Source organism: Moschus berezovskii, chromosome 9 (genome assembly GCF_049115385.1).
Source record: "Moschus berezovskii isolate FMDL1 chromosome 9, NW_MosBer_1.0, whole genome shotgun sequence".
NCBI lineage: Eukaryota > Metazoa > Chordata > Mammalia > Artiodactyla > Moschidae > Moschus > Moschus berezovskii.
The window spans coordinates 15,996,826-16,009,066 of NC_142468.1; the positions used below are offsets into that span (position 1 = coordinate 15,996,826).

General features: G+C 42.9%; 1 protein-coding gene across 1 annotated transcript in view; it reads right to left on the reverse strand.

Annotated features, from left to right (window-relative positions):
• The window catches only part of IFT43 (intraflagellar transport 43), a 103,415-nt gene that overhangs the window by 45,999 nt on the left and 45,175 nt on the right, over window positions 1–12,241 (reverse strand). The window lies entirely within an intron of this gene.

Below are 12,241 nucleotides of genomic sequence, written 5' to 3' on the forward strand. Positions count from 1 at the left end.
ACTTTCATCAACCCAAATGGCAATGTGTGAAAATGCCCCTCCCTCAATCTTCAATGAAAAAAACAATGTATGCTTCCTATTTGTTCTCCAGCCTATGAATTTATATGTACTGTATCTGAAGGCTTTGATATTTTCTAAAGAGTCATGTTATGGCTATTACATGAATAAACAATACAAGTTTCCTTTTACAGCCTGGGAGAATATCATGTCTATTGTCTGCTCATGATTACTTCTAATGAGATAGGAAATTTTGGAGTACCATGCAGCCCTTAAAAATGAGGCAGGCCTACTCTGTATTGAGATTCAGAAAGATCACCAAGAAAGACTGTTATATGATAAAAGAAAAATGTAGAATAGACATGCTACCGTTTATTGGGGGGGGCGTAGTTATAGAACACATTAACTCATATTTTTTGTAAATGCACTGAGTATCTTTGTCAGGAAACTCAATAAAACTAGTGAACAGTGGTTGACACAGGAAGGGAATCTGAGTATCTGGGGGCACAAAAAACAGAGAAAGAAACTTTCCTTTTATATCCCAGCGTCTTTTTTTTTTAAGCTTTAATGAGGCATAATTGACAGAGATTATATATATTTAAGGTGCACAACGTTTACCACAATCAACTTAATACACCCACCATCTCACACAGTCACCATCTGTGTGCATGTGTAGTGGGAATATTTAAGATCTACTGTCTTAGCAAATTTCACGATCCCAGTCTCTTTAATCTTTTGGATTCTATACCATGATTTTTTAAATACAGGGAATCTAGAAAAATGGTACAGATGAACCTATCTGCAGGGCAGGAATAGAGACACAGATGTACAGAATGGACTTGTGGACACAGGACGGGGAACGGGGAGGGTGGGACCAACTGGGAGAGTAGCTCTGACATACAGACATTATCATGTGTAAAACAGCTAGCAGGAAGCTGCTCTACAGCACAGGGAGTTGAGCTTGGTGCTCTGTGATGACCCAGAGGGGTGGGATGGGGGATGTGGAAGGGAAGCTCAAGAGGGAGGGGAGATACATATATATAGTTGATTCACTTTGCTGTACAGCAGAAACTAACATGACATCGCAAAGCAATTATACCCTAAAAATAAAAATAAATTTATTTAAAATAAATAAAATTAAAAATTCACTCAGAGTTCTAATGTCTCAAAAGATGGGGTGTAGTGACACAGTGTCTGAAACGTAAGGATCTGCATCGTCTCTGCATGCTACGCTTTCTCTCTGCCACAGTTCTCTTCAGGAAATGAGCCACCTTTCTCAACTTAGTTACATTAGAGTTTCAAGGTCAAATAGGCCTTACTCCATAAAGAGGCAGAATATCATCATCATGAAAAGGGGTTCTGTCGACCAGAGTTAGACCTGGCGGCACGCGCTGGCCAAGGCGCAGCACTCCGTTCACATGTCTGCAGGATGAACCAATGCTCACCTTCACCTCTGCCCATGGAGAGTGACCTGCAGTGAGTACCTCACGGCCGTGCGCACTTCGGGGCTGAGTTGGAAAGGACAGCTCAGCAGAGTCCTGCCTTCATGCCCCCTACCTACCAGCCACCAACACAGTACAAGCATTTGAAGACAAGAGAGTGTAAGGACTGAACGAGCTCAACAAATCACACACTCTTCCCCACTTCCTGAGGACACATTTTTCACTAGTTATTTTAATTGACGCAGTTTTGGTATCTATTTCATCTTCAGATCCAACTGAACATAAATAATTTACAGCAATAAACAATGCAATGAAATTCTCAATGGTCTACACAAACAAATCAAAAAGCCAAAAAAGTCCCTGTGAATTCTCTAAGTTTATTAAAGTAAAAAACTTATCTAGATTGTCCTTTATCATCTTTCCATCCAGGTTCTGAACACAGCTTGACAGCAAGGCGAGAAATTCCTTTTTTGGGAGTCCACACAGAGCAAACAAATGGAAGCTGTACATTAAAAAGGTATGTTGTTGCTTGGCCCTGAAGCCACCTTTTTTTAATCTGTTGCGTCTCAGAAGCCATGAGGAGGAAAAGCACATGTGCAGGCAGAAGCAGTCAAGACAAAGACGAGACAGAGGTTCAAGCAGGGGGCTCGCGTGGGCATCTCCGGAAGCCTCAGTAACAGGGCCACGGCGCCCGAGCCCTGGGCACAGCTTTTGGAAACAGACGCACAGTAACCTATCAAGACTTCCCTTCTCAACCATCTCACATGTACTGGCCTCATCTGACTTCATCCAACACTGGACACTCATCTCTGATACGTGACCAACCTTGCTGAGAGCGAAATGAATGTTCACTCAGGGTGCTCAGGACCCCTGCCATGTCATGCCAATTCTGGGATCCCAGGGCAGCACATGGCTCAGGGCAGTATGTGGAAAAGAAATTCTCCATACTGCTAAACAAAATCGCATCTATTGATGAAAATTCTGAAGGTCAAGGGCTCAAGGATATCTGATCCCTTTTTAATTACTGGAGCTCTGTAAGAAATGTCCAAAAAAGAATCAATGATCACGTATGTACTGAGAACCTGTGTATGTCAAGTGTTAAGTAATGCAAATGCAAAGGCAGCTGCCGCTCTCAAACAGTTCAGAAAAAAAAAGAAAATGAGGAAAGAGCCACATGCAGTAAAACATTAGCAAAGGGAAGGATGTTTTGCTGTACTATTCTTGCAACTTTTCTATAGATTCGAAAATTTTCAAACTAAAAAGACTGGAGTAGGGGAAAAAGCAGGATGAAAGGTATAATAAATTGTATTTCAAGCAACCAAACAGTTGGATAGGAAGTATTTTATGGACAAATTTCTGTTATGAGTGAAAATTAGAAAATTACCGTATGACACCTGTTAATGAAATCACAGCTCAAGGTAACAGTCATCAGTGGATGCTCTGACCAGTAGGTGGGAGTCTGGTGGGCAATGTAACATGGAGGCCACACCCCTGACTCCAAGGACCAATCACAGCTTCACTTACAGTGGGAGCTGGGACACCTGTGCCTATGGACGAGATGCAGCAGAATGTACACAACGCGACCTCTGAAGCGCTTCTGCCAGATGGGGAGTCTGTGTCTAACCATCAGCTGACCTAGATCTAACTCCCAGCCTCACTGGGAACACGGGGGCCAGAGAAGCAAGTCAGATACCACGTCTAGGAATCAACGGGCCAAATCCAGAATGTGAGACACCCTGTAGGACAAGTTTCTCAAAGGAAAAAAACAAAAACCAATGGCGTGGGAGAAAAAAAAGAGGCGGGTGTGGGGTGGGGATGGCTACATAATGAGAGACTGAAGACATCTAATGACTACATACAGGTGAGGACCTTGATTTGCCCTTTTTGTTACACAATCAACTATAAGAAGACATCGAGACAATGGAAGTGCCTGTGAACATACTCTGGCTATCAGACGACATTAAGGAACCATTATTAATTTTGATAGGCATGATAATGGAATGACGGTTAATAAACAAAAACAGTCTCTATCAGTTAACAAAAATAATCTTCCACAGGAACGGAAGGAGGAGGGCAATGACATTTTAATATGTTGTCGAGCGCCTCTGCTCATCCCTGGCCTCATAAAGGATAAAGGATTTTTCATACCCACAGTATATACCGTTATATATATCTAGCCCAGCACCTCCCCATCTCTTTGAAGACTTGGGGGCACTTAATAATAGCCGAACAGAAAACTGGGCTTGGACAGATGAGACTGCCTGTGGCCGCTGGTGACAGCTCAGGGTCCTTGGCAGCTCTAAGCCAGGCCCCAAAGGCCCACCTATATCCCTCACACAGCACACCAGTGGGCAGGCTCCAGCTAACCCACCTTCGGTGACCTCTTTCTAAGAAACTGACTTCTATGGGCATGGACAGCTTGGAACAGAGCTGCTTTAAAGAGGACTAAACACAGGTCTGCAACTGTGCTCACAGATCTAGGAGCCTGGCAGCTCTGAATTTTTTGCCTTTCACACTTTGGTAGCCTAATAAGAATTAACTACTCGCTGCTAACAAGAAGGTAAAGAGACTCCGGTATGGCAATGACACCGAGGGAGAGGACAGAAGCCCTTTAGTATTCTTGGAACATCTCTGCCATTAAAAAAGAAAAAAAAGCAAGAAGGAAAGAAAGGAGGAGGGAAGGGGGTAACCTCAGGACCAGCACACGGGCTGCTCTACCGCCATCTTGATGTCCTTGACGCGTGCAGATGGTGTGGAAGTGGCTGGCACCAGAATGGCCCATGAGAAGGAATGAGCAGCCAATGGAGATTTATGTGAGGAGAGTGAGATGGACAAGGTAAAATTGTCAGGAGGAGTTGTTAGAAAGTAAAATATATTGTGACAATTCCACTCCTGCCGTTCATCAATAAACTGACAGATCATTTAGTGTCAATTAGGAGTGATAGATGGACAAGTCCCCATGATCCTGGGCCAAAATTAATGGCTGGGAGGGAGAGGGTGATTGAAAATGACGGCTGACATTGAGAGCAAAGTCCTGAAAGTCCCTGAGGGGCCATTACTTGCCTCATTCCCTTGCAGATCAATGCAGGGACAAACCCAAAAACAGACACTTTGAGACAAAACTTAATCAGACTACCCTTCCTTCCTCTCTTTCCCAAGTCTGGCTGACTCTTGCTCAGCTCTAATCCCCACTGGGTACAAGTGCCCCACCTCAGACAACTTCAGAGCCAAGGCCAGCATGGCTCCAAGATGGATTCTTTGGCATAGCTATGTCTGGGGTGCCGGGAGAGGGAACAGGCAGTGATTCTAGGTCTCATGCCATTCCTGAATACAGCCCTTTCCTAAGTGGCTCAGGGGTGAGTATCTGGGTTCCAGCAGCCAACAGCTCTGGGCAGGGAGGTGGGCAACACATGCCCTCTAGCTTGGACAGGTTTATGCAAACAAAACAAAGGTGTCCCAGAAATTGGGGATTTGAGGCTCACTGTGGGCTGTGGGCCTCTCAGTAAACAGCTTTCCTATTTCCCACTGGGGACAATGCAGACCTCTCTAAGCCTCACCTTCCTTCTCCCCGCCTTGTACTAGGATACCTTAAAAACTAGAATCTACCCAATATGGTTGGTGTAACACACAGGTAAGGTGCAGCTATGGACTGAATGTGTACAGCCCCCCAAATTCAAATGTTGAAACCCTAATCCCCAATTTAACAGTGTTTGAAGGTGGGGCCCTTGGGAACTAACTAGGGTTAGATGAGGTCATGAGGGTGGAGCCCCTAGGATAGGATTAGTGCCCTCATAAAATGAGGAAGAGACATGAGATCTCTGTGTGCGCACGCACCAAGGAAGGTCATGTGAACCCAGCCATGCTAGCATCCAGATCTCAAAATTCTAGCCTCCAGCACTGTGAGAAATACGTTTGCTGTTTAAACCACCCTGATTATGAGACTGTTGTAGAAGCCTGAACTGACTGACACAGGTGCCTAGCACATCCCCAAAGACTTTAAGGGCACACTATTTTTAGCGTGACTTCTCTGCTCTAACCAGACTGACAATATGGTAACTGCTCCCCACCCCCAACACTAACATCTACAATAATCTTTGAACCAAAAACCTTTCCCCATGATCCTCTTTGCCCACCAGAATTCCCCCAGCTTGACCCCCAGCTCCTCTTCAAGGGGCTCCCTGACCACCGTGATTACTCTCCTCTGACATCACATCATCGAGGTTGGGCATCTCCATTAGCTTCTCACTTATGGTGTGCTCCAGGCGATCCTGATTTTTATGCATGAAAATGTCTCATCTCCCCAACTGGAACCCAAGCTCTTGCGGGGCAGAAAGCCTACTGACACTCTGGACTCCCTGGAGCGCCTGCAAACAGCAGGAGTTCATGTTTCCAGCTTCATGGGGCAGACCGTCAATGCAGCCCAGCAACTGCCTCTCTTACGGCTAGCCGATCCCCTTTCCTCTTTCTGCTTCCAATCTGTTCTGCTAGGCTCCAGATGCCAACTCTGCTCAAACAAGTTTAACATTCAAGTTTGCCCTCCCACTTTGAAAAAAAGAAGGAAAAAAAAAAAGGTCAATTAAAAATGAAATAGCCCCAAGTTCCTTACTTCCCTCAGCCTTTCTTGATAACTTACAGGCCTTTCCAAACCTCCTCTTGTCCTGAAGGAAAAAATGTCCCTGCCTCTTCCTGTCCAAGGTTAGTCAGTCTTTCTTGGAAGGTTTTACCCCATCCCTCAGGATGCTACTTCTTCACACCACCTCCCTTTCACCTGTAATCACTCTTTGCCAGGTACTACACACACGAGGCTCACCACAGATTCCTCCTTCCAAATACTGCCGCACCTGTGTTCGCTCCTTCTCAGAGCAGGAGCCTGTACCACTGTTCCCACCCCCTTGCTTCCACCTTCCTCTTCCACATGCTGTAACTGACTCTGGCCCCAACACAAATCACTGTTATCACTTTCTCAAAGGCCCCTAGTAATCTCCAAATGGCCAAATCCAAGGCTCTGTCCTCATCTTCTATTTGTACAGATGGCTCTAACTGCAACTGCTTTCAACTGCTCTCCTAGATTCCTGCACTGAGGAAATGATCTATATTCTCTGCCACTGGCTCCCAAGTCAAGTCTCTCTGCTTTCCTCATCTGATGACACCACTACCGAACCAGTCACCAAGATCAGGCACCTTGAAATGACCTTAAACTCCGCCCTGCACCCAACCAATGGCACGTCTGTTAACTCTTTCTCCAAAATGTCTCCAAATCTCCTGTCCATGCTCACACCACTGCCTTGGTTCAGGCTCTTCATACAGAGCATCACCTCCCCAGTAGAGCTACCAGGCTCCAGAGTTCAGGTCCCACACTGACACAGTAAGTGACCCACCAGAACTACTGATCTCATCATTCATGTTTTCAATAAATAGTCACTGAGAGCTTATTATGGACTGGCACTGTTTGAGGGACCTGGGGGTATGTGAACAAGTGTTTGTCTCTTCTCACAGAGCTAACTAGACAGTAGAGAGAAAAAGACAGTATGTGTATACGTGTATACACATGTGTGGGCTTCCCTGGTGGCTCAGATGGTGTTGAATCTGCCTGCAATGCAGGAGATCTGGGTTCTATCCCTGGGTTGGGAAGATACCCCGGAGAGGGGAATGGCTACCCACTCCATTTTTGCTTGGAGAATTCCATGGACAGAAGAACCTAGCAGGCTGCAGTTCATGGGGCAGCAAAGAGTCTGAGCAACACACGACTGAGTAACTAACACACACATATACACACACACACACACACCACACATGCATATGGACATATGTCAGGTGGTCTCCCAGCAGGAGGTGGGGAACAGTGATGAAGGGTGCTATATACAGTGAGGTCACGTGGAGCCTGGGAAGCCACGGTAAAGACTGTGTGGTTTACTTTTGGGGGGAGATGCCCCTGGAGGGTTCTGAGCTGTTAAAGGTGAAATGATCTCACCTATGCTGTAAAGAGGTCATCCTGGCTCCTGCAGTTGAGGCTGAAGGAAGCAGAAGTAGGCAGAGAGCAGGCCCTGGCTCGAGTCAGCTCCAGGAACGATGCTGGCAATACAGACAACAGGTGTGCTTGAAGTTTAGAACGAACATGGTTTGCTGACGGACTGAACCTGAGTGGAGACGCAAGGGTCCAGCGTGATCCCAAAGTTCAGAGTCTGAGTGAAAGGGAAGGTGGAGCCCATTTATGGAGACCTGAGGGGGCTAGGGGACAGGGTGGAAGGGGTGGAAGGGGCAGAAATTAAGAGGACCAGTTTGGATACGTTAGGACTGAGTTGCACATTCAAGTAGAAAGGAGGTGTGGATGGCTAGATGCTCAGTGGAAGGACTGAGCTAGAGACACAAACTCTGCGCAAGGGTCATCAGTGTGCAGGTGATGGGAGAACACCCAGGACTGAATGGAGATTATGCCCAGAGTGAGCGCTGACAGAGAAGAGGAGGCTGGTGGATAAGCCCCGGGCACACTGCCACCGAGTGGTCAGGACTGGGTCATGGACCAGGGAAGCCGAACAAGGAAATCCCTTGAAAAGTAACATGGGAAATGGAAAAGTGCCCCCCTCCCAGGAGACACTGATCTGATCTGGAAAAATCTTTAATATATTCATTGAGGACTTATCATGAGATTCCCTTTTTTCCCCCTCCTCTAAGAAGCAGATATAGGATTTGTCTCATTTCCATATTTCAAAACAAATTCCACATAATACAAACACAAGAATCCTCTAATAACTCAGTAGCTTCTCACTAGAACTTCTCACTCCTCCTCTTGTACTTGATTAACATGAAACAGGAGTGTTACGTTCGGCAAGGAGCAGTGTGTATTCAATGATACATGAACAGAAAGACCACTGGAATAGAATCATGAGTCCAGAAGCAGACTATGGAGAAGGTGGGAAAGGGTGAACTTTCAAGTAAATGATGCTGGGACAAAAGTCATTTAGAAAAAGAAAGAAAACTGGATCCACACCTCATATTATACACCAGAATTAATCTCACATGGATGAGAGATCTAATTTTTAAAATGTAGATTTATATACCAATGTTCTGTCAGTCTCCCAATGCAATTGCAAAAAAAAAAATAAACAAATGGGACTTAATCAAACTTACAAGTTTTTGCACAGTAAAGGAAACTATAACCAAAATGAAAAGACAACCCACAAATGGAAGAGAATATTTGCAAACAATGTGACCGAAATGGACTTAATTTCCAAAATATACAAACAGCTCATATAACAACAAAAAAACAAACAATCCAATCCAAAAAATGGGCAGAAGACCTAAACAGACATTTCTCCAAAGAAGACAATCAGATGGCCAGTAGGCACATGAAAAGATGCTCAACGTCACTAATTATTAAAGAAACGCAAATCAAAACTACAAGGAGGTACCACCTTATGCCAGATGGTGAAAATGGCCATCATTAAAAAGTCTACAAACAATAAGTGCTGGAAAGGGTGTGGGGAATAGGGAATTCTTTGACACTGTTGATGGGAATGCAGAATACAGTACGGAGGCTCCTCAGAAAACTAAAAACAGAATTACCACGTGATCCAGCAATCCTACTCCTGGGCATATACACAGACAAAACTATAATTCAAAAAGATACACAGCAGCACTATTCACAACAGCCAAGACATGGAAACAACCTATACCCATCAACAGAGGAATGGATAAGAAGATGTGGTACTTATATATGATGGAAAATTCCTCAGCCACAAAAAGAATGAAATAATGCCATTTGTAGCAAGACGGCTGTAACTAGAGATGATCACACGAAGCGAAGTTAGAAAAAGAAAGACAAACATCATATGGCATCACTTACATGCAGAATCTAAAATATGACTCAAATGAACCCATCTATGAAATGGAAAGAGAATCAGGGACATAACAACTAAACTGGTAGTTGCCAAGGGGGCGGGGGGTGGGGGAGGGGTGCAGCGGGAGTTTGGGATTACCAGACTGGTATACACGATGGGTAAACAACAAGGTCCTACTGCACAGCACAGGGAACCATATTCAATATCCTGGGATAAACTATAATGGAAAAGAATATGAAAAAGAAGTGTATATACATGTAAAACGGAATCACTTTGCTGTTCAGCAGTAACTAACACAACATTGTAAATCAGCTAGACTTCTATTAAAAATAAATAAATAAAATGTAGGTTTATAACGTGGTCATGTTCCAAGAAAACGTGATGTATAAAAAGAGGTGGCTGTGCACTATGGTCAACTGACCTTTGGCGAGGGATGCACAAATATACAATGGAGAAAAGCCGATTTCTTCAACAAAGGGTGATGGGAAAACTCGATAGCTACATGTGAAAGAATGAAATTACAACATTCTCTAATACCATATACAAAAATAAAGTCAAATGGATTAAAGACAGGAATGTAAGACCGGATACTGTAAAACTGACTGAGGAAAACATAGGCAGAACACTCTGACACAAATTGCAGCAATGCTTTTTTTTTTGGATCTCCTAAAGCAAAGGAAATAAAAGCAAAAATAAACAAAATGGGACCTAATCAAACTTAAAAGTTCTTGCACAGAAAAGGAGACCATAAACAAAATGAAAAGACAACATACTGAATGGGAGGAAATATTTGCAAACGAAGGACCAATAAGCAGTTAATACACAACACATATAAACAGCTCATATAACTCAACATAAAAAAAAAACCCACCAGACAACAATTCTTAACAACAATTAAAATATGGGTGCAAGAACTGAACAGATATTTTTTTCAAAGAGGAAATGCAGATGGCCAACAGGCACATCAAAAGATGCTAGATATCACTAACCATCAGGGAAATGCAAATCAAAACCACAATGAGATACCACTTCATACCTGTCAGAATGGCTATCATCAAAAAAAAAAAAAAAAAGGAACAACACAAACAACAAATGTTAGTAAGGATGTAGAGAAAAGGAAACCCTACACACTGTTGGTAAGAATATAAATTGGTGCAGGCACTGTGGGAAACAGTGAGGGTTTCTTAAAAAAACTAAAAATGGAACTACCATATGACCCAGCAACAACACTCCTGGGTATATACTCAAAAAACAAAAACACCAATTTGAAAAGATACATGCGCCCCAATGTGTTCCGTCCGTTCCGTTCTGTCGCTCAGTCGTGTCCGACTCTTTGCGACCCCGTGGACTGTAACCTACCAGGCTTCTTCGTCCATGGGATTCTCCAGGCAAGAATACTGGAGTGGGTTACCGTTTCCTTCTCCACCAATGTGTTCAAAGCACCATTATTTACAATCGCCAAAATATGGAAGCAACCTAAATGTCCATCAACAAAGTGAATGGATTAAGAAGAAATGGTGTACACACACACACAGAGATATACAGAATGGAATACTACTCAGTCACAAAAAGAACCAACTTTTGTAATTTGTAGTGACATAGATGGACTTGTAGGGCATTATACTAAGTGAAATAAGCCAGGCAGAGAAAGACAAATACTGTATGATTTCACTTATATGTAGAATCTTAAAAAAAATGCAACAAGCTAGTGAATATAACAAACAAGAAGCCGACTCACAGAGAACAAACCAGTGGTTACCAGTGGGGAGTGGAGGGCAACACAGGGTAGGGGAGTGGGAGCTAAGCTGTTGGTGGAAGATAGCTTCAAGGATGTACTGCACAACGCAGGGGCAAACAGTCAATATTCTACAATAATTATAATGGGAAGAAAACTTTAAAAACTGCATAAAAAGCAGATGGCTGGCCTGTTGGCCACAGTTTACTAAGTCTTAGTATACACAAACAAATAAGGATACATTAAAAGTTTTATATATACACTTATTATTTTTACAAAAAGAAGTAAAGGAAGGATAAACCAGAAACTAATACAGAAGTTACCCATAGGAGATGGATAGAAATGAGGTGGAAGGAATAAGGATGGGAGTAGGATATCTCTGAGTATATTTTTCTATACCATTTTGAGACAATAAAAAGTATACGGTATCATCTGTTCTTGGCAAGAACCTTTAATTTGAATCTAATCATGAGGAATCAATCAGCAAAATCCAGAGTGTGAGACATTCTACAACTGACCTGGATTCCTCAAAAAAAGTCAATATACTGGGTGAAGGTGTGGTAGCGGGGAAGAGGAGCTGGAAATATTTTAGAGCGTAAAAGATCCTAAAAAGAGATAGAATTACCAACACAATATATGAACTCTGATTGGATCCTGGAACTACAAAAGACATTTTGGAGACAACTGGGGAAATTCAGACTATATTTTAAATATTATTAAATCATTATGAAATTTCTTAGATGTGACAATTATACAGTGATTATTTGGAGAATGTCAGTCTTTAGAGATTTATGCTAGAGTATTCAGAGATTCAACATCATGATGATTGCATCTTGTTTTCAAATGCTTCAGGAGAGAAGAAAGCATATGTGTGGTGTGTGTCTATGTTTAGAGGTGGGGAGAAGAACAGAGGAGGAAGAGGGGAACACTGGAAAAAAATATTTTTGATAATTCTATTTTCAAGGCCACAACTGCTGAAAGAAATTCAGAACAAAAGTAATACCTATTCTTTGAGAAAAGGAAGTTCCTCTCCTGAGTTTATCTTTAGTTAAACTATATTGCTGGCCAAGTGCAGTAACTATATATACATATGTATGTATGTTGGTTTACCATTCATCTAAGACTTAGTACAAGGGAACTGAAGACCAAAATGATTTGCAATCCAGCAGTAACTAACAGGCAATTCCAATCTGTTTAGAAAAGTTACTTAAAGAAGAACACCGAATGTC